Below are 19,860 nucleotides of genomic sequence, written 5' to 3'. Positions count from 1 at the left end.
CTCACGTGCTGGGGCTGCAGGCGTGTGGCAACGTTGGATAAAATCCAGACAGGCACCTGAAATGAAACGGCTGCGTGGATGAGCAGTGCTGGGAAGGTGCGCTGTCCTCTCGTGCATTCTTTTTCAGTGTGCTAGGTCCTCAGGTTCAGTGCTGGGTGAAGCATTTCCCATCTAATAGGTGAGACAGCAAGCATCGAGTTGTGTGATGGCCAGGGCACATCCATGGCTGCCAGTAGCATGGCAGGAAAACTCCTTTTCTTTGCAGAGCTGGTGGCGTGGGAGAAGCTGGGGCTGGAGAGACTGCACCTCCCGGGGGTCTGTTGACAGAGGAACCTTTCCGGGGAGCAGAGTCCTCGGTGCTTTGCTAGGAAGGAGGGAATTGCTGCTGCTAGAAGAAGAAAGTGCAAGACAGGGACTGGTGGGTGAGTCATGCCCGTAAACTGCTCAGAGACTTGACAAATCTGTAGCAGCTTTGCCAAGATAAAAGGGCTGGTGCCTGGCTCGTCTCATGAACCTCTCTCGCCAGCGGCATGGCACGGGGGAGCCATCCCAGCGCACGCTGTGCTCTTGTGTCCCGTGTCCTGATCCCTTCCAGAGAGGGTGCAGCATTATTCCAGGGCAGGATTCTCCCAGCTTCCATGATTTGCGGCGAGGGCGCTCCCCGAGGCGGAGATGGGTGTCTTTGCTGGAGCTGCCTCTGCCTCGCTTCCCCAGGTCCCTCTGCCTCGCTTCCCCAAGCTGCACAGATGCAAAGTGCAGGCAGGCAAGGTCACGCTGCCTTCCTGTAAACGGCAGGCATGTGCAAAGTGTAATGGATAATTCCGTGATGTCAACGACCAAAAGCAAACGTCTTGCAGGGTGTAATTGGTTTTTCTGTAGTGTCAAGAGCTTTTATGTGTTCAGCATAAATATCTTTGCATTGATTGGGAGAAGGAGATAAAAATCGATGAATTACAATGCAGAAGTGCTTAGAACATGACATTAAAATGACTCTGGAAGACTTAGCTCATAGGAGACATAGTAAATACTTGAGAGGTACAGGAAATGAAGAGACTCTTCCCAAGTCCTGAAGTCAAGCAATAAATTTAATAGAGTCTGCCTTTCCCTACCTAATGGATTTTAATACTGACATTCCGTTTGTAGAATTACTTTCATTTTTTGTTGTTTGGATGTGGTTATTTCTTATTGTTTTTTATTTTGTTGTTGTTTGTTTGGATGTGTAGGACCTGAGGCTAAACAGAGACTTTATTGTTTTGGGAGGAAACTCTCTGGCTTGAACGAAATGGGAGCCAAATTCTATTTTGACTGGCTTTGTGTACTAGTCAGGAAGAGGGTGTCTTGACCCATGGGTTCTGAGGAGCACACACAATCACAGAAAATAACGGTGGGAAGGAAATAGATGGGTCTATTCCCTTTCCCCATGTATAGGTGAGCTGTATCTAAATCTCTCCTGACAAGTTTTCTTGTTGCATTGTATCTAGTAAACACAGAGATCAGATAGTTCCCTTTCTTTACACAGCAATTTTATATTTCCCCCCCCCTCTAATCCTCTCTTTTCAGCCTGCATGGTCCCCATTTCTTTGTCCTCTCCTCGTGCATCATGTTTTCCATGATCTTTCTTTTACGTATTCGTTTAATGGCCATTTAAATTGTCCCTTTCTTTACCCCCAGTGTGTTCCCGGACACTAGACGCAGTACCACAGAAGGGAGCAGTACTGAGAAGGGAGGAAGGATTGCTTCTTGTGCTTCATGCAGGGACGGTCCTTACTGCCAGATACAAAGCATGGGGCTGGTGTCTCGTGGCTGTAAGCGCACCACAGTTGTCGAGGTCTCTCTGCGGGTGAAAGGGCTTGATCCCAGAGAAGCTTACAGGCTTTTCTGGGTCTATCCTGCAAGCTAATCGTTGGCAAGGTTAATTAGGCTGTGCGTTTCTGCCGTGAGTTGACTGTCTCCACTACTTGTGCAAGCCAGCCTGAAGCTAGCTGCAGTCTCTGCTGCACCGTGTAATGAAACGCAGGGTATGAAGCAGACAGACAGCAAGGCAGCCTTCACGCTCTGCAGAGTTCGTCCCGTGTCAGGCCAGGGGTGCACTGCCACAGCTGAAGGCTTTTGCTGAGAAGAGCCTTTGATTCCCAGTACTGCCCCAAGAGTTTACAGAAGAGTATCCCGAACTTTTTGCAAGATCTTGGAGCTCTTTTTTTTTTTTTCCTTCTTTCCCTGCGATCTTTTTACTTCAACCTTATTTTCATATGAGTTTGATTCCTCCAGGGCTGCAGAATGAGAGACTGGAGAATGAGAATGGAGCAATGGTTTGTTCAGCAAGTATTTATATATATATATTTTATATTAATCAGGTGCTAACTGCCTTTCCTTGCTGATAGCAACTTCTATGAGTAGCTGTTCCTATGAGGCTGTGTGCCAGCATTTATGTGAGGGGTACAAAACGGGGTGTCCCTTTGTCCCAGAGGGCCAGAGCACTGTGCTGGCCTTGTGCCTCAGTACGAGCAAATGGCAGCATAAGGCCTGATTCTGTTCTTCAAATACCTGCAAGTAACAAGGGCAGGAAGTCGCCTGAAGGGAATTGCCTTCAAGAATTTCCATTGTGACTGCATGCCGCTGCCTGCAGACACGAGGTAAAACATGAAATAGATCTAGTGTCTCCATCTGTCTTCCTCAAATCTATACTGGGGAAGGAAAAACTGTTCTCTCCAGACTTTGTCTCACCACTGCACAGGTCAGGTTTGACTTTGGCTGCTTTCTTTAATTCCTGTTCAATGAAACAGCTATAAAAAGCCTGTGGAATAACCACTACATCAGTAATACGTATAGAAAAATAAAAAAGCGTGTATGGTCCCCGAACGGCCTGAGAACAGTTGAAGATGTGATCTTTTAAGTTCTTTCAACCTCTTTTTCCTCCACAAGCTCCGAGGAAGCTCCCGTTTTTCCCCGTGCCTGTTGCCAGAGCATCAGCTTTGGCGTCTCAGCATCTCCCCAGCCCGGGGCTGCCTTTGGACGCAGCCCAGCTCCTCTGCCAGGCAGCCCGGGGTGGGAGGCGCTGACTGTACGCATCCAGCACTGCCAGGAAGCTGCTGCCCGAGGGGCAGGCCAGGAACACTTTTACTGGTAAGTTTTTACAGAGCAAGCGAAGGCTACTGCTCAACTGAGGACAGAAACACGCTGTGAGCTGAAATAATTAACGCTGCTTTGATCGCAGAAATAGGGATTGCTTTGTGTGTGCAATGAGTAGTACAGAGTTTAAAGGAAGAGAGGGAAAGGTGTTAATGATCCCTCCTCATTAACCTAATCCTTCAGGTTGGCGTTTCAGGGAGGAGGTCCTGTTTTCTCTCCCTGCCACATGATCTGCGTTTTACCCCTTCCCTGTTGTGCCTGCAAACTTTTCTGGGCCCTGGCTCTGTTACTGAATGGCTGCACAGCGCCTTGGGCTGCAGCGTCCGAGTTCTGGTTGACATCTGGAAAGTGCAAGTTATAATAATATAATGCATATTATATATATAATATATATATATATATATATAAAAAATATAATGCAAGTCTCACGTTACCAGAACTGGGGTTATCCAGGTATACAGGCACCCTGTCCCAGAGCTCCAGGTGAGGGGAGCGGGTCTGTCAGCGAGGAGGAAGGCTGCCCTCTCCGTTCCTAAAGGGGACTGTGGCTTTTTGGCTACGTGTTTCTCTCCAAGGGCTGCGTGCTGTTGTGGGAGTATCCTGGTTTCTGGATTACCGGTGGGAAACTCCTGCAGACGAGATGGCTGGATGAGCCGTGTTGACTTGCTTACACCTGCAAAGCCGTGAGAGATGCAGGAATGCCTTTTGTTTGGTTGCTTGGAAGAAAGCGGTTCTGAACGAAGAGCTCGCGATGCCTTTCGTTAAGTGATTAAACTTACCTTTCTTCCTCCTTAGCGCTCCTCTTCTTCCTCTGCCTTTCCCACTGCTCCAGGTTGTGGTCTGATGAGGGGTGTTGCTGGGTCACTGAGTGGAATGGCTTTGTGAGGCTTTAAGGCACAATTTAGGTGGTCCAACCACGTGTTTACCATGGGCTCACCCAGCACGAGGTCACTATTACCTGATTTTACTTCCCCCGCGGCATGGGGCGTGAGCAGGTGCTGTCTCGGCCTGCTCTCCAGCAGGGACGCTCAGCAGGAGGAAAGGCCCGACCCTGCAGGCTGCGGCAGGGTGCTCTGGGAAGGAGAAGGCTGTGTTTTTATTCCTGCTTGGCCATCATCACCTGCTGTTCTCTCCTGTTTTTTTGCAAGCTGTGGGTGGCCCGGCTAGGACAGCCACAAGCCCCGTAGCGCTTTGCCTTCTCCCTCTCCTGCGTGTAGAGCCCTGGAGAGGGAGGATCGCTGCGCAAGCGCACGGCAGCGGCTGGGAGCATCTGCTCAAACCAAAGAATAAGCAGAACTGGTAATTTTGCAAAGCTGCTGAGGGCTTTGAAGAGTTGGGGTGATGGACAAGAACTTTGCTGTCCAAGTGCCAGTGGTGGGCTGTGTGGGGGGCGTGCTGCCCCGGCAGAGCAGCCCCGCACAGGCAGGCAGCATTCCCTAGGGGGGCTGCTCTCCTCGCAGACCCAGCGTCTGTCCCGGCTGCCTTCCAGCACCCACCGAGGGCACAGGCAGCACCGATGCTGCTGGTCGAGGGCAGCAAACTTGGAAGGGCGCGGATTCGGCATTGCTGAGCCCGCCTGGAAGGCTTGGCTGGAGGAAACGGGGTTGGCAGAAGCAGAAGGTTCTCCAGCACGCCTGCCGAGAGGCGGCTTGCGTTGGCCCAGGATGCTGGAAACCATCTTTTAGCCTGGGCACATCTCCATCTCCATCCAATCTGTGCAGCAGAAGTCCTGCTAAAGAGCAGGGAAGTGGCTGTCCCCGGGCCTGTCTCGTGGCAGGTGAAGCGCCATCTGCAAGTCGGTGGCACGGTCTGGCTGCGTGAGGTGTCTGCAGGGAGAGGAAACACAGGGCCCACACCTTGACAGATAAAGGAGGGTGCGTGGGTGCCATTTCCTCATCCTTGAGCTGTTGCAGAGTCTGAGCTCGCTGTGGTTTCAGTCTCTCCAACAGCCCTCCTCCTAACGGGACGTATGGGAAGAACTTTTGCGCCATAATAAACTTTCAGGGGAGATCAGGTTTGAGATCAGCACGGGGTTTTTCTTGTTTAATTCGTATTTTCTCAGCAAATACAGAGTTTTTCAGATTTGGTACTTTCGTAAATATCAATGAAATTTCTGCTTTGAACACTGATGGCAGCGTGTTCTTGATAATCTGTCTTTTTATAGCCCACCCTCCTGGTTTAAGTGCCCTCCCCTTTTTCTCAGAACTTAAGCACTGTTTTTTTTCGCTGCTGCAATACTTTATTTTTTTCTAATACCCAGTAGTTGTTTAGTCTCGGACTTCTAGACTTCTGTCTCATTTGCAGCATCTAGTTTTGATATCCTTTAGACACCGTTTCCTAAGATGCTTTGCAGGCAGAAACTCACGGAAAAGATAGACACTTGGGAAAATTGGGTACCTTGTGTCTGAAGGTGGACGAACAGGAATTAAAGTGCTTAAAATTCTAGAGAACTTTTGGAAAATGTTTCTTCCCTCTCCTAACTTTGTAGGCCGGGTTAGTTCTGCCTCGGAAGGTAGTCGTGAAGATGGTGAATTAATCTTCCTGCTCGTCAGCGGTTGTCTCCTGTCCTCCCGCAATTCCGAATGACAGCCCGCCTCATTAAAACTCAGCGCGTGAGTGCTTGATATTAAACAAATTGGATAGCCTTGAGATTGCTTATTTCTTCCAGGGATACGAGGATGAATTGAAGCAAAGCAGTTTGCAGCCTGGCGTGTTCCAGCTGAAGGCTGCTAATGACGCATCCCAGAAACACAGAGCATCAGCAAGTCCTTTGTACCTCGCTGATATTTTTCCTGCAGTAGCACGAGTGCAGCTCGGAAGGGTGGGAGCTGAAAGACTGGAGGAGATGAAGGAATTTGAAGAGGAAAAGAGGATTTCATGAACTGAAGTCAGGGGGCGTATGTGGGTTGGTGGGGGAACAAGCAGCTAGAAATAGTTGGCACTAACAGCTGCTTTAGAAATGCATAAGAATTTGGAAAGACACAGGTAAAACACTTGCAAGTGCGTTTGCTTTGCAGAAAGGAGAGCAATGTGCATGCGGGTTGTGAAGAAAGGAGCAGAAAAGCAGAGCTAGACAGGAATCCGTGGAAGGGGTGAGAGAAAGCGGAGCGTTAACAAGGTAAAAGTGGGGAAGAAAGAGATGAATCTGAAGCAGTTCTCAGGGAGGGATGTAAACTACAGGGCACCTGATGAAAAATTCAGTCTTGCTAGCGACCACCAGGGAGGGGAAATTGCTGCTGCCTGCCATTCCAGCCTGCCCTTCCTCTCTCACCTCGTTTTATCTTTTGATTTATAGCAATAAGAATTGTCCTTCCTAAGAGCAGATCATGAGACTCAGCTGAGGGATTAAAGCCGAGCTGCTGACCTCCGAGCGCATCGTAATGCCTGTGAATCATTGACTCATCCTCCGTATTGGCAGGTTGATGGATTCCTAACGAGGTTGGTGGTGGCATCTCCGTGTTGCTGCCTGAGATGTGCCTTTTGTGCTTAAGCTCTGACTTGGAGAAACAAGTTCATTCCAGGCTCTTTGTGTTTCTCTCCTCCTCCTTTTCTCAGCTTTTACTTCTTTAAACGTAGACTTCTTTTGACAGATCATCGCCATGGTAACTAACAGGACTGGGCTGCCTACAGAAATTGTAGTAATAAAGTGGTTGGTTTTTACACATGATGAAAAGATGATGAAGCACAATGATAGGTGATAAAGACACAGGTAATTGCTCTAGAATAATATTGCTGCCAAGAAGATGACTGAACTCCCACACAGAAGATGAACAGATGGTGTATTTATTGAAATTCATAGGCTGCGAGCAGAAAAAAAAATGTAATTGATGGCTGTGTAGGTTTTGTTTCAGTTTACTATATATTGAACAGAGCCAGGGGAGCGGTGTGCCAGCAGATGGAGCCCTTATGCAAAGCCACCGCATTTCTCTGGAGAACACGCTTTGCTCCTTAGATCAGACTTCCAATCAGAGCCATAAAAGCAGCAGAACTGCTAATTGCTCTGATGCGTTTTGCTGCTTTAGATCTGTCACATCGCCCCGTTTTATTTTAGAAAGGGTGTAACACTTCTGTAAGAACAGTCGTGGCAAATTGTACTAGCATGCTGGGAATGTCGAAGGAGAAAGTCGAAAAGCGAATACTTGTGAAACTTGTGCTCAGTACCAGTCTCCCAGGCCAAATGCATGCTTGTGTCAGTAAGTAGCAGCTGTAGCTTATTTGTTAGCCTGGTTGCTGAAGACTTTCTCCTGGTCTGCTTTGCATGGGAAGGCAAAGGCAGGATATTTTCCTCCGGTTCCTCTCTCTGCCTCTTCAATATAAGATAAAACTGGTCAATCTGATGTTGAGGATCTTGTTGAGGTGTTGTCTGCGCACACTTTGCAGTGCTGTGGGTTTGGTTTGAACGGATCCGTTGCTTCTGTGTTGTGTGGCGCAAGGGTCCTGAGCATGCAGGGCTGTGGCATCCCCTGCCACGGGGCTTGGTGCCCTCAGTTTCCCAAAAAGATCGCTTCAGTGCCGTCCAGAGGACGGAAATGTCTGCAGGAATCGCTGCCTGAAATGTGTTTCTCTGAGAGGTGTGACAGGCTGCTGCCTTCCTGAGCTGCTCGCCGCAGCCCTGACACCCCTGCTGTGCCCCTGCTGGCTCCCGTAGAGCAGTGATTTACTGGCGATAATGTTTGGGTGCTGTTTAGTACATCGTATGGCTCTCTTCCTCTGCAGCCTGGTGCTGCTTTATTGATTGGAGAACTCATTTTCTCATCAAGTTCGGCAAAGAAACCACTTCCCACCTGGGTTTGCAACCAGCTGCACCTACTCACGTATTGACTACGTTTTGTAGGGCTTGCATGCAAGGGGCTTGGAGAAGGAGCGTAAATAAAAGAAGAAACAGGTTCTTTGTCTTACAATGATAGCATCAATGAGAATGAAAATAAAAGTAGTGTGGAAGAGCCTCTCTCTCCGGGGCACTCCGCTCTGGGGGAAGAAACTGTAAATTGTGGGTTCACCTCTTGACAGTGTTTGTGTCAAACTCTCCTTGCCTTTTATCTTCTTCCTCTGAATTGTCAGGGCCCCCACATCTTCTGTGGCACCTGAAAAATCTGATTTGTATGCAAATCTCTGCTGTTTAGGTTAAAACTAACTTGCTGTCACTCTTTTTTTTTTCAAACTTTGTTCCCTTTTCCTCCAGAAAAGGAGGGGGGGGAGAAAAAGTTCCTCAAGTGGTACACCTTCTCCATACAAGATTAAACAGAATTGCGCTGGCAGGAGAAAGATGTGCTTTTTTGAGACCTGTCAGCCAGCCAGCAAACGGAGCATTAAGTTAAAGAGACGCCAGAGAGATATACTATATTAATAAAAGAGAGGATAGGAAAGGAAAGGAAGAATGCGAATCTGAGCACCGAAAGGAGCCCGGCTTACCAGCTATATTTGAGCAGTTACTCGAGTGCACGAAGCGTGGTTCGAGTTGCATTAACCCAGCTCGGTGACTGTCACCGTGTGGCGACGAGTTCCTAAAGAGCCTTCGGATTTATTCTCAGCGCCAGCCGTGGGCGTTGGTAGCTCCAGGCACCCGAGAGCTCCCGCAGGCCTCGCTGCGGGGAGCCGCAGGGTACGAGGCACCCGGGCGGGCTGGTGGGCTTCTCTGGGGAAGGTGGCGCAGGGCATCGGGACCATCAGAGGATGAGCTTTGCCTGAAGGAGAGGGTGAACACATCAGCCCGACCCCAGCTGTGTGAGCTGCTTGGTGGCCTGGTGCTGGCATCATCTCCCCGACAGGCCTGCTTTGCGAGCTGCCCTGCTGCTGCTGGCCTCTCCCCCCAGCTCTTCCCGTCGCCACTAATTGAGTGTTTCAGGCAAAGCTGGTCAAAACATTTTATTCAAAACTTATTTTCTTGGCAGCCGAGCTTGGCAGCATCTCAGAAAAAGGTGCATAAAAAGATACTGTCATTTTGCTGGAAGAAATTGTGGAATACATTTTCATTTTCCAAGTTAGAAGTTGTGCCGTTCTGTCACCCAGCTTGGGGGGACCTTTTCTATTGCTTTTTCCTTTTCTGCTTCACCTTCTCCCCGTTTTTCCTTCCACCTCTGCTCTCCCTCCCCCTCTATTTTTTTTTTTTGTTTTTCCCCTACTTGGCTGTGTAAAAATTGCCAGGAAGGTCGAGGGAATGTTAACGGATGTGAAGGTTTCCCCTCCAAGTTGAGTATTTTTCATTCAAAAAAATAAATAGATGGTCTTCTATCTCCTTTCCCCCAAAAGTAACAATTATTCTTGTTTTTTGCCTTAGGTGGGCTGAGGCTCCTCTGGTTTCTTTGCCCACCGGGGCAATAAGAGCGTGTGGTTCCCAGGCCTCTCCATCGGGCAGCAAAGCCCAGGTGAGGAGCTCTCAGCACCCCTGGGGTGTCCCTCATTACGCACACGGGCACTGATTGCGCCTGGGGCTGGGAGGGGATGCTGTGTGGCCACGCTGTAGCCCTCGGGCAGGTGGTGTCGATCCTCGTGGCAGAGGAGAGCCCGGGCTGGAGGAGACCAGTGCCTGGGAGAGGATTTATCACCGCGGCACTGACCTTTGTGCTGGCTGGCGTGAATGAAGAGCACCTTAGTAAAATGGGCATGAATAAAGATAAGGCTCCAGTTAATGCCTTGCCCTGGTCTGGGGGTGAGTCTGGGTTACGTGGTGTTCACAATACTTCTGTGCAGTCGAGTTGCAGGGCATGGGGGCTCGCGTTGACTGGTGTGTGCACAGCGTGCTGGTTGGGCTGCCATGGCATGCTGTTAGCTGTGATTAGCAGCCTGAAGCAGCTTTCAGATGGCATTTCTGTGGTGGCTGCTGCCCCTCAGCTTAAAGAAATGATCAGAAAGGTTTATGGGACAGCTAAAGCTGCTGGAGCGGGTTATTTGTTCGATTCACCGAGTGAAAGCTGCATATTTGTTCATCTTCTGTCATAGCTTGCAATCGTGGGTTCAGATTATTTTAGAATCAAAAAAAAAAAATTTTAAAGTTAAAAAAGGCAAACTGTGGTGTGCTGCCAGAAGGACGGCTGTGCTGTGTCAAGGCAGAGAGCCCTGACTCTGCCTGGTAGCAGGTACCCGGGGAGCAGGTTAAGGGAGGTTAAAAAACAGACTTGGGCGACGCATTCCCAGCTTCTGGCAGCCAGCAGCTTAGGCCAGGGCTTTCAGTCCAACATTTGTGGTTGGTAGCCCTTGATGAACCCGTACTCCATTTATCCGTTTGCTTTTTGAACCCATTTGTGCTTCCCTGCAGCAGGGAGTTCCTATTTTCTTATCTCTTTATTTGCCATTTTGCTCAACACTGATCTTATTTTCAAAGAACTATTCGGAGAGTCGCTGACATCCCCTTTTCTGTGCGAAAACAGTAGAATTAGGTCCTTCAGCTTCTCTGCAAGTAGCACCGATGCAAAATTCAGCTCTCTTGCTCTAGGCCTATCATCCTGATTGTTTCTTGTACACCTTCATCATCTTTGACCCCACCAGCTCTCTGGAAGGTGTCCTATTTCTGCAACACATGAAAAAGAATTGTAATTAAATTTTTATGCCGTTAGGAAGTTGCTTACCACAGTTGTTTCTTGGTCTGCCCTCTTATGATCCTACATTTAACTTGCCAGAAGTTCATGGTCTTTTTTTTTTTTTTTCCTGCCTCCTTTGAACATGACGCTCAGATTTTGAAGGGTATTTTTTCCCCTTTTTTCTTTACTGCCAGAAGCCATCTTAATCTGCTGTGTAACCCCAAACAACAAATTGATTTTCTTGTCCTTTTAGTGTGCCTTGAATTGGCGATACAGGTAGCCTGACGCTTTCCTGTTGCACCTGTACATGCTGTCTTGAAAGCGTTCCCACCTTTTCAGCTACAAGGATTTTTATATAGTTCCCCTTTTTCAGATCAAAGATTGCGGGTTGGATTTTTGCGGGCTTTTTCTCTTTGCAGGGCTGCTGAAGAATCGCCTTCCTTGTGTGTCTGAGGACTGGCTGCTTACAGGTTTTTCACTACTTATTTGTGACGTCTAAGCAGACAGGCTTTTCATCGCCCTGTCAAGATATTTCCCCATCCGTGTGGGATAACTGTGGTTTCAGATCACTGCTGCTTTCTGTCTGCACACCCAATCTCCCTTAGCCCAGTGGACAGTGTCACAGTCCGTTTGCTTTTACTAATCATAATCTCTGCTTCTTTTTATCACCTCACACCACTTCCCCGCTGGCCTCGCTTGCTCTGATGGCTCGCTGCTTGCCACGTCTACGGATTTGCAGTTTCCCGATGGCTTTTGTCAGCCTTGAAGATCAGGAGCTGCCTGCACCCTGGGTTTCTGAGCCAACCACGTGTGGAACAGGAGTGTGATGGCACAACCCGCCCTTTCTTCCCATACCTCTTATCTGCAAGGTACTGAAGTTATTTGTTGTTTTCCATATAAATGTTTTTCCAAGTATTAGGGAAGTGGAGTGTCGTGGCTGAAATCCACTTGGAAGCCAACTGCCACTTACACCACTGTGTAAGCCTGGAGTTAGCCATGAGTACCGGGCACGTTCCCTAAAGCAAACAGCAGAGCTGGGAGAAGTCCAGGACGGGCGGCTGGGCCAGAGGCGTGGAAGTCCTGGCACTGGGCAGGACTGGTTGACAGACTCATAAAGCAGGAAAAGAGGTTGACTCTGGGGGATCAGAGACCTGGCTGAGTAGCAGCGGAGGAGGTGGGCAGCTCACAGCCTCACAAAGCCTGAGGGACATCAAAGGGGGATCAGGAGCAGGCTCAGAAGGAGGTGGCAGCAAGTAGGCAGCCTGCAAAGACCTCTGCTGAAGGGTGCCTTGGGTGCAAGAGGTTTCTGTGGGTTCAGCGAGAGGCTGGAGAAGACAAGCCATGTCAGGCTCCAGATCTCCTTGGAAATGACCGTGGTTGGAGGTGGGAAGGTTACTCAGAAGAGGAGGGCACACATGGGTGTCCTGCTCGTGCTCTTTCCTATGGCATCCACTTAGGGCAGCGGATGGAGAGCAGGCTGCTGCTCCTTGCAGGGAAGGAAGGCTGCTGGTATGTTCTCATCTTGTGCTGAAGCTTTTGCAGTAGGTTTTGATTTACATCTCTGATCTCCACCAGACCTTCACCTAATTGAGTAGATTGACCCTGGCTCTTACACAGCAGGCAATTAATCAAAGATTGTCTAATCAGCTCTCTCAAATGGCTGGCACCTTGCAGGAAGGCTGAGAATCGCTTGCATGCTACCTCCACAAACCAGTTTTATGCTCCAAGATTTATGGCCAGCTAATTCTATTGAATTCGGTGGATTTACTGTAAACTTTAATTATTATAAGCTCTGAAATGTAGTGAAGGTTACTTCACTTAGCTAACTTACGTGGGTACAAAAACTAAGTTCTGTAGATTCTTTAAGGGATCACACTTGGCAGTTTTACCTCTCTCTAAGAGTAAATACCCCAAAACCTGAGTATCTGAGCACTAGAGTCTAAAAAAAAAAGTCTTTTAACGTTTAAAGGTAGTTTTATTCAAAGGTCGTAATTTTCATCCAGATTTCTTTCTAAGTTAACGTTTGCCACTTCTTAAATCTAGAGCTTGACTTTTAAGCTAAGGTTCTTATTTACCAAGCTTTGGTAGCTAATAATCACTCTGATTTTATTTTTTCGATGTATTAGGAGTTTTAGATTGAAAATGCACTGTGAAATAAGGTTAAAATTAAACAAAGCAGAATTCAGTATAGAACCACTGAGCCTTCCCCCCCAGGCCAACTGATTTATGTTGGTGCAGCCTGTGCCAGGGCTGAAGCAAAGGGCAGCGAAGGGATCTGCTCGGCAGCTGTGGCACCATCCCGAGGGGCCCCACGGCGTTGTCTGGAGGGGAGCAAACCACTTGACATCCTTGTCATGAATGATGAGAGGGACGATTCTGTTTTTTTCCATCCAGGTCTGTGTATGAGCTCCCAGCCGGTCCTCTAAGCCCTATTCTGATTTGTTTTTTCTGCAGAAAGGGGTAAGTTGGTGCTGAGCTTTGCTGCGATGTTCCTGAAAATCACGTTCCCTTCCTGGTAACAAATGTTCAAATCTCAGCTTTATCAGAGTAAATACACTTAATTAAATAAACTAAATTGTCATGGGCAATTGTGAAGGGGTTCTCTTAGTGTAACACTACTTTCTTCTAACCAACCCAAACTCTGGAGGTCCTCCACTAACTTTTTCCACTGCTTCCCATGACTGACTGACAAGCAGAGCCTGGTCACACTCATCTCTGTTATGGGCTTTACAGTCCTTGGTGTCTATCGTCTAGAAGCTGCCTGCTTTGATTGGTTTTCTCTTAGTGATTTTTGTGTCCTTCCTGTTGCTTCTGTGTCCTAAACCAACCTGCTTGTCACTGAAAACACATTCAGTTTTCCAAATCCTGGTCTGGGCTACCCTTGCAGCTTTGTCATTACTGGTAGGGGAATGCCCCCTGCACTGTTAGCCTGCTGACTGTCTTTTCGCGGATTTTCTTTTCGTTGCTGGTAGGTAACCATATTACATTCACGTGCAGTTGCACAGAAGCATCTGGAAGCACGGCTGATCTGTTTACAGTGTGGGATTCCCTGCATGTGCTGGGTATTTCCTTCTGGCTTTCGAGTTTCTCAAAAGCTGAGAGTTTTTGAGGGCCGCACACAGCCGTTGCAGAAGGCTTTGGTTTTTCCCTGCTCTGCATTCAGACAAATTATTGTTTCGGAGCTGGGCTGGGGCCGGGCTGGATTGGTCGCATGGCCCTGGTGTCCTCCCTTCTCCTTCGTGTCGTGGTGAGCTCCCAGCAGGTCCCTGCCTGTCATTCACGTACGCTGAGCACAGGCAGATGACAGACCTTGTGCATGTCAAGTACTGTGAAGGCTTTGTGATAACATTCCTGGTGCTTTGGGCTCCTTACTGGCTGCCTGTGTTTGCTTATGCATCTTTAAATGGTTTTACTGTGCATCGCGAGCAGCTGGTTCCTTTCCTTCAGTCTGATATTGCTGCTTATCAGTGTCACCGGGATTAGATTGCAGTGTTTGTACATGGCAAGTGTTTGAATTAGTTAAAGCCGTTCTGCATGCATCTTCCTCTTCTTCAGCAGCGTTCTCAGCCAGCGCACGTGTTACTGCTTGCTTTTTTTCTCCATCTTGAGCTGTTTGGTCCTGTCTCTTCCAGTCCTGCCAAGGTTGCTGATGGAGCAGCTATCTTCCCCTCTGCCTCTCGTATCACTTCCCTTGGTAGGCTGCTTGGTGTCGCCTCTGGTCTGGGTCTGTTTGCCTCATCTGCCCTGCTGCCTTGCTTTGGTAGGAGCCTGTGTGCTGACTTGGTATTTGTGTTCTTCTCATTTTGGTTCCCCCCCTGCACAGCATGTTTGTCTGCAGCTCTCTTTGAGCAGTTTTGGAGATTTACCTCTTCTCCTCTCCATTCACTTGCTTGCGAACGGGATTCATGTAACCCCCAAGCTCTCTACTTTGTCTGCTCTTTCCAAAGTGTGTTGTGGACTCAGCTGCAAGGTGATAAACACTGCTCATCTGTTTCTTAGCTTCTGACAGAAAAAACTGCCATTTTTCTGGGGAATTCCAGCCTCCGTTCATCTCATCCGTAGTTGTCAGACTTTTGGTTGTGTTTCTAGCAACGCTGTCTTTCAGTGTTTATCCTTCTTCTCATGCTCAGATATTAAATAAACCACCCACCTCTAATTAGAAAAAGAAAGTCTTTACCATTGATTTTCAGGTCTCTCTGGATTTGATCTTTCTTCCATCCGCATGTACACAGACTTTCTTTGGAAATTCTTGTGGAATTCTGGACGGCCTGTCTGCTAGCTTTGTTTTTAGGGGTTGATTTATATACCAGCTTCTTTGCTGGGTGTCCTGCTGGACTGAGCTCTGCCTTCCTTCTTCCCACCTTCACTGGCAGAGTAAAAAAAAGTGTGGGTTGCAAGGAAGAGCAGAGACCCTTGGTTCTGCCCCAAAAATCTCCAAATATCTGTGAGCTGGACTGCTCGGATTCTCTTCAAAACCCATTGAATTAGTGGGAGGGATTTCAGTGGAACAAGTGAACGCCCCAGTCCAAGCTCAGGGCAGAAGTCGGGCTTGGACCTGAGAACAGTGTGAAGCGTGCAGGTACTCGGGATTGTAGCGAGCCTGGCCATCAAAGAGCACATGCTGGAACAGCCACAGGGAAATTGTTTCATCAAATTACTGCTGACTTAATAATCTAAACAGACACAGTTTCTTTGCATACTTCTGCAAACCAGGTCAGATTTCTGTTCTGCAGGTTTATGAGACACATTGATTTTGTTGATATTTTCATCTATAGGTGAAACTAATCTTTTTGCTTGTGGTTAATGACTTAGGATCTCATTTCAGGTAGTTTTCAAGTGCGGTTTCAGGTAAACAAGGCTGTGCTTTGGTCTGTGCCACTTCATAGCAATTTGCTGGGGAAAAGCAGCGGAGTCCAGGCATGTGTGTAATCTGTGCGCTGGGTCTGCCACGACAGCTCCTGCTCCCGAGTTGGGAACCTTGTCATCTACACCTGTTAGCGAGCAGCAGGTGAATATGACTTGGGCAGAAACGTGTTGTGTAAATATTTCTAAGTTCACACTCATCTAGCACAGGCACCTTCCTTCCAGTGTAGGCAGCTCCCGTGCTCTGCTAGCCCAGGGGAGGGAAGGACTGGGCAGACAGCGGGCGCTGAGATGTGCCTGGGCTTCTTCAATCCCATACACACACCTGGGTAAGAGGACTGAGAAGTGCACTGACTTGCTGCCAATTTCAGAAGGGTTTCCATCCTGGGGGCTTGCTGATTCCCTGTCTCTTGACACACACTCAGGGGCCTGGCTGTTTTACACAATTCTCTCTTTGGTCTCATATTTCTTCTGAGTAAAGCTTGGGGCAGAGGGGGAAACGTAGTTTTACTTTGAGCATGAGAAGCGGGAGGTGCGTTTGTTTTTGCAAACTTTACACTAAGCTTTCTTTTAGGCATTAGTGCTGAGTGGTATTCAGAAATCATGGCAGCATCAAAACGTCCTGGGAGGAGAGCATCAGCACGGGCTGAAACACAGCCAGCGGCACGTGGGGAGCTTTGGGAATGGGGCTGGCAGCAGGGCTGTGGCTTCAGGGAGGCCTCCTGCCACCTCTGTGGGACCCTGCAGCTTCCTCCTCCTCCCAGCTTTTACAAATCCCCCTCTGGCACCTTCTCCCCATGCTCCCTGGAGAGGGGACGCTCGGTCTTGGAAACAGCGGTGTAAAGGTTTGTGTGAGACGCATTGTCCGGGCCTTTAAAATAACAGCTTGACATTTAGCAGGGTATAAAAGGAATATTTTTGCAGTTTAGCTGGTGGCTGACAAATAATAATAAAAACTGTGTCTGTTTGAAAGGGTGCTTGAATTTCTGCCAGTTCTGCCAGAGCTCTTCTAGCAACAGTTTGTGGGGGGGGAAAAGTGGTAGAAAAAAGAGAAGTGTCAAGTAGACAAGGACAGGAGCTTTATTCTCCTAGTGTTGTTGTAGTGATATTCCTGTAGTACTTTTTTCATTGCAACATAACAAATGATATATTCAAGAATAAAGTTTAGAGTAAGAGGTTAATGCCAGAGAGCAAAGAAAGCAGCTGAGTGCATGCGAGTTGGAAGACTTAAATTGTCTCCCGTTGTCCTTCAGAAATATGACGGTCCTGATGAATTCTGGAGAAATTTAAATAAAAGTGGATCAATACGTTTATTACCACAGAAAAATGGTAAGGGCCACAGTGAAAGTTGCAGTCATCACCCAGCCCGGGGAACCAGACAGCACATCACCTGCCCGATGCATGGGATACCCGGGGTGGCAAGGCTCCTGGAAGTCACGGGGCTTGGCGTCTGCTCGGCAAGGATTTTTTTTTTTTTCCTCCCTCTTCAGCTCTTTCTAAGTAGCTTTTATTTTGAAGCTCCCAGTCTGGACTATTCTTCAGGGATCTGCCAGGCAGCAACTTTTAAAAACAGTTTCATCAGAATGCCTTTTTTTTTTTTTTTTTTTTGGGTGGGGGTGAGTGAAAAATTGCCTCAGGGAGCAGTTTGCTTTAGAGAGGCAAGACATTGCTGATAGCTGATTAGAGCCAACTTCAAAATTGCTACAGGCACTGGGGCCAGAAGCTGGTTTTGGTGGTGAACGGCCAGGTCTGCAAGCTCCTGGGCAGGGGGTGTACTCCCCTCCTTCCCTACATTTTTGTCTGCCTTCCCCATGGACCCTCCTGCTTTGAGCATTGGGTGTAGCTGGGTTCAGCTGATGTGATTTTATTCTACAGCTTTTCCATACTGCTTGTGAGGAGGATGGGATATTACAGAAACCAGGAACAGAATTTTGCAGTAATTAATAAGTTGCTGGGAAGATCTTCAGTTTCTCTGCAGGGAGAAGAGGCAGCGGGGATGGATTTGACCTGAATGATGGGGAAAGCTAACCCTTCTAAAGCGGATCAAATCTACATCCCAAATCCATGTTCAAAGCATCAATTGTGTGGACAGTGAGAACAGGATGTGATCTTACAGCAAGCATCGCAGAGCCTTCCTTAAAATGTGCATTAAGGTCTAAAACCCAAACCAAGCAAATCAGGAGGTGAAGTCCATTTTCTCTCTCCCTCTTTTTTTTTTTTTCTTTCAGTGAAGGCAATACTTTATAAGAGGCAGTCTCCAAGATGAAATCCCCACTAGTCACAGGTGTGTAGTAGGTATGTGACCTGCTTTGTGTTCGGATCAATGCTGTGCTGCACACACAATAATGCAGAGTCTTACTCTTCTTGCTCTAAGAACGGTTTTTACCTGTGGGTACGCAAACCCCATCAGCAGTGGCAGAGCTGCTGGTGCTGCTTTGCTCTTCCAGCTTTGTCAGGCAGAGCCAGCTGGGGAGCAAGGACTGGATGAGGCCTGGTGAAGGCAAGGGGTGGGCTGTGCCATGGGGATAAAACACTTCATTTTCAACTGAATGCCGGCTCTGATCCTCACTTTGCTCTTCCCAGCAAATCAGTGGGATTCCAGGATGGAAAGGCTACATTTCTAAAGTGGATGCAAAATATTTATGGCCACAGTGTGAATTTATGCAGCACAATAAATTATATGTCTGTACAGGAGAGAACAATTACTTGCTATTTTGTGGTAATTGACTGGCAATTTGCTCTTTTTTAGGTAAATTTATCAGCAAGATAATTGTTCAAATAAAGACTGAGCACTCATAAGTTGCAGAGTAGTTGGGAAAGCTACGGGTAAGGTGGTAATTTCTAAACAAAGCCCATCAAAGTGGCTTAGGCTGCTTTATCTCGTTTCTCTGGCTAACATTCCTTTGGTGGCTGTCACGTGTTTACCAACCAGCAGCCTTCCTTGTTCCTTGGGACTTTAAGTCAACAAGTACACACAGAGAAAGAGCAAGAGCACCACTCCTGCTCCTGAAACTCGGGGCTCTGCAGCTTTGCCCAGCGTGTGTGTACACCACAGGTCCAAAGGATTTAGCAACCTGCCCCAGGAAGAAAGCTGTGAAACGTATTATTTGTGAGAAGAGTGTTTTTGGGGGGATTTCATTGCTGGTTTGACTTGTTTTGCTGCTTTATGTAACAACAATTAGGTAAGTCTAGTGTTTTCAGTGATTTGCGGCTATTTCTCGGCGGGAAGATAACTTTTGCTATTTTGTTACTTCTGTGACAATTATGGTTTTAAGAGCAAATCTCGTGTTAGCAGTACTCGTTACTGTGGATTTGCATGCTTTTTTGGGTTTTCTTGAAGTGGTAATACAAAGATCTTGGAAATTGCAAATAATGAAATAGGAGTTAGCCTTTTCTTCCGTTTTCCGCTTTGACATTGTGCTGTTTCCTGCTGTCGCTTCAGGTTTTACTGTAGAGCAGTGGTAAGACCATAATTACAGACCCAGAATGAGTAATGCAAGTGCAGAGAACTTGCATTCCTGTTAAGCAGAGGGTGCACCTGATCCCTGTCCAGGGGAAGCCATGGATCCGTGTAGGTACTTGTGACTGAGGTAGGTTAAGGAAAGGGCCTAAGCGTAGCTTGGTGCTTGTGGGAGAAAATAGCTGGAGAAATCCAAATAAAATAGTAAGCAGGCTCCATGGTGTGACTGCACGTGTCTGAACACATCTAAGGAATGATGTGCTTCGTTCTTGTGGTCCTCCATGTCAAGTGTTTTGTAGAATGTGTGCAGGGGTTCACATGGGCTGGACTGGAGTATTGGAACTGCAATCCCCTTGAAATATGCAGAATCTTTTTTAGTCTGTCTCCATTGCATTTGTTTTGTCTGACAGTCACCTCTGTCTGCCTCCCCCCTTCTCACTCTTCCTGTGGCTCTTAAATGGTGTGGCTCTCCATTCTGGCCTTGAGGCTGGTCCAACATCACTGATCTTGCTTGAAAGAAACTTTGAAAGAAACAGATGCTTTGTAACTTGTAATGCCTCTGGGGCAGAGTTGTGGTCACCTTCGTCTGGGGGGGGCCATTCTCCCAGCTTTCATAGCATTGAGGTCCTGCTCTGTGAGTTGGTTTTTCAAAGGAATTATGGAGGGTGTCTTGCATCACCAACATTTGTTTTCTCTGAGATCGCTCTTGGTCCCCATTAAGTCAGTGAGAAGCCCGCTTTTGATTTCCATGGCTGTCTGCCATGGCAGAGACAGATATTTTGGGCGTAAGTCCCAGGGTCCACCTCTGATTCAGTTTGGCTGAGCTGAGAGTAATCCTGTCCGAGGAGTGCCTGGAATGGACAGAAGGCATGGTACAGGGAAGAATAAGGG

The 19,860-nt window shown here is 47.8% G+C and overlaps 1 protein-coding gene across 20 annotated transcripts in view; it reads left to right on the top strand.

Moving 5' to 3' along the window:
* SYT16 (synaptotagmin 16) overlaps positions 1-19,860 on the top strand; it is a 102,408-nt gene that overhangs the window by 16,734 nt on the left and 65,814 nt on the right. For 8 of the 20 annotated variants that reach the window (XR_010831670.1, XM_066997366.1, XM_066997367.1 and 5 more), the window contains 4 exons: positions 5,618-6,567; positions 9,407-9,494; positions 11,386-11,515; positions 13,041-13,106. The exons of 4 other annotated variants lie outside the window; for them this stretch is intronic. The gene's annotated coding sequence lies outside the window, so the exon portion shown is untranslated. Of the gene's footprint in view, positions 1-5,617; positions 6,568-9,406; positions 9,495-11,385; positions 11,516-13,040; positions 18,692-19,860 lie in introns of all 20 variants that reach the window. 8 more of the 20 variants (XM_066997370.1, XM_066997359.1, XM_066997371.1 and 5 more) reach the window with 6 other exon arrangements.

The sequence above is a fragment of the Anser cygnoides genome, chromosome 5 (assembly GCF_040182565.1).
Source record: "Anser cygnoides isolate HZ-2024a breed goose chromosome 5, Taihu_goose_T2T_genome, whole genome shotgun sequence".
NCBI lineage: Eukaryota > Metazoa > Chordata > Aves > Anseriformes > Anatidae > Anser > Anser cygnoides.
This window is presented reverse-complemented; position numbering and strand designations above follow the sequence as displayed.